Raw genomic sequence first — 2,695 nt, forward strand, 5'->3', positions numbered from 1 at the left:
TTTTTTTTTTTTTTTTCTGGGCCAGCTTTAGCTCCGAGGCCTCGCTGCTGAAAACATTGATACAATGTTGTGGTCCGGCTGGCTGAAGCCCGGCTGACTGAAAGCCGGTTTCTGGGGTTTTGTTTAGCTTCTATATTTGCAACATAGTTGCTTAGAGTTGCAGCTGAGAGGCCAGCAGCGGCAGGCAGGGAACACAGAGTTCGCTGTCACTGGAGCAAGCAAGCCTCCCTGTTCGCTTCAGTGCATGGCTGCTGGCCGCCATCTTGGCTGACAGTTAATTTGCATAAGGATATGCTGATTAGCCAATGGGAAGGGTAGCGGTCGTACGCTAATTACCATGTTTCTCTTTTATTAGTGTAGATAGTGAGTTATTAAAAAAAAGCCAATTGACTATTGTTGGGAGCTCTTTTACCAGTATAAACTTAAAAGGAAGTCATTTCCTGTCTCTAAAGCTCCTTCCCATGAGAGAGCTGGTAAAAATTGGGATTGTGTCATATCAGAAGCAGAGAGGATGGGAACTAATGCTTTAAACTGCAGTTGGGGATAATGGCCTACACCAAGGCTCCCCTGGGATTCGGAAAAGTACAAGGGAGAACACTTCTTTAAGTGACAAAAACCTGTCCTCTACCTTGACCAGGACCCTGGAGTTAGTAAGGCCTCTTTCAAACTGCCAATAAATGGCAGAGTCCAGGAAACCAGACACCTTAGTAAAAGAACTCCAGGCTTGATGGAGGGAACTTCCCAACTTTCCTCCATTACCAGCCATAGACACAGGCATTTAAACATTTCTGAACTACAACCTTTGAATTCTTGTAAAGTAAAGGGATGAGCCCCCTGGTAACAGTGACCAAATTAGACTTTTCACCAACCTTTCAGGTAGAAAGAGGAAATCAGGCCCAGATTTACATTTACTTAAAAATTAGGTAATATTTTTGTTCTTATGTGTCATTGTATAGAGTCATAAGACAAAGGAAGAATGAGGGAAAGTTACATTTCCTTTTCAAACATGCCCTCTGGTCATAAAAGACTATCAGTCCTGCATGCCCATGAAGAAGGTGGCCTCATTCTGTCCTAGTTAAACTGTCACTGGGCAGAACAATACCACTGACTAATACTTTTTTCTGCATCATCTGTCCAGCAACCTCAGCTCTCCAAAACAGAACTATAAAGAGAAAGGTGTGAAAAGAGTTCTAAGCAGCCAAAATAATTTTCATCAAGGCCATAAACAAAACTCTGCCCTTTATTCCATAGAAAATGTCCGCAAACCCTGAGAGTCAATCATTGATGTAATAGCAAATATTATGTCACCTTTTATATACTTGAAGTCCCTTGTACTTCAGAATTGTTGTGAGGATCAGGGGATGAGGTGCTGTTAATTACCATTGTTTGGTTTCTTGTTACAAAATAGATTAGAAACAGAAGATTGGAAAATAGAGAGGAAATAGGACCTAAAAAACAGTTGAGGTATGTGACCACCATTGTCAAGGGATGGGCAGAAAAACTACAAAGTGGGCAGTGGATGAAAATCACCTTAGGTCAGTGATTTTCAACCAGTGTGCCACAAGCATTTTTAAAACATGCCACATGTGACTATTTAGTCAAGGGCACTGACCTCTTTTCCTTTTGATTGTCAAATGGAAAAAAAATGACAACAGCCAAAGCTATCTGGTGTGAATGAATCAAAATGATACCTTAAAAAAAAACAGATAAGCAAAAAACACTATTTTCTGGTGTGCTCGAGAATTTTAGTAATTAGTTTATGTTTGCCATGAGATGAAAAATGTTGAAAATTGCTGCCTAAGGTCAAACAGTTTATTCCCAACTACAAATCCCACATGCTTCAAAGGCCTTCAACAACGGTCTTTGGTCTTCAGAATAGCTCAGATTCCAAGAATCTGGCCAGGTAGCTCAGATGCTTGGAGCATTGTCTCAATGCACCAAGGTTGTGGGTTCAGTTTCTGGTCAGGGCACATACAAAAATCAACCAGTGAATGCATAAATAAGTGAAACAACAAATCAATTTCTCTCTCTCTCTTTTCCTCTCCCTCTAATCAATACAAAAACAAGACAAAAAAAACCTGTTTTTAAGTGCAGATTCCAGAGCCTCCTTCTGGAATTCTCCTTGGGCCTATTCAGGACTGGACACAGCAAAATGGAGTGTTTTTTAAGACCCTGGGTGTTTCTTCAACAGTTTGTCCTTAGATCACTTTCCAGGAACATTGACCTGAAGGTGTGACTGTACCCCACTTAGTCATTCTTTCAATTTACATTTTTTAAAAATACACCCAGGCCCTGGCTGGTATGGCTCAGTTGGTTGGGTGTCATCCCTTGCACCAGGAGGTTGTTGGTTCAATTCCTGGTTAAGGGCACATGTCCACGTTGCGGGCTCCATCTCTGACAGGAGGCATGCAGGAGGCAGCCAATCAATGTTGTGCTGTTGCATCAATGTTTCTCTCTCTCTTCCTCTTCCTTTATTCCTCTCTAAAAAATCAATAAAATATTCTTAAAAACAGACAAACAAAGACCCAAGTCCTGAGTTAGACACTGAGAAAAACAGAGAATAGGGAGGCATTGTCTCTGCCCTCAGGAAGACTACAGCCTAGTTGGAAATACAGCCTGAAATAGTGTCATTAATGCTGTACAGGCATATATCTATATCTATATCTATCTATCTCTCTCTCTCTCTCTCTCTCTC

This window comes from Myotis brandtii, unplaced genomic scaffold (genome assembly GCF_000412655.1).
Source record: "Myotis brandtii unplaced genomic scaffold, ASM41265v1 scaffold15, whole genome shotgun sequence".
Classification (NCBI taxonomy): Eukaryota; Metazoa; Chordata; class Mammalia; order Chiroptera; family Vespertilionidae; genus Myotis; species Myotis brandtii.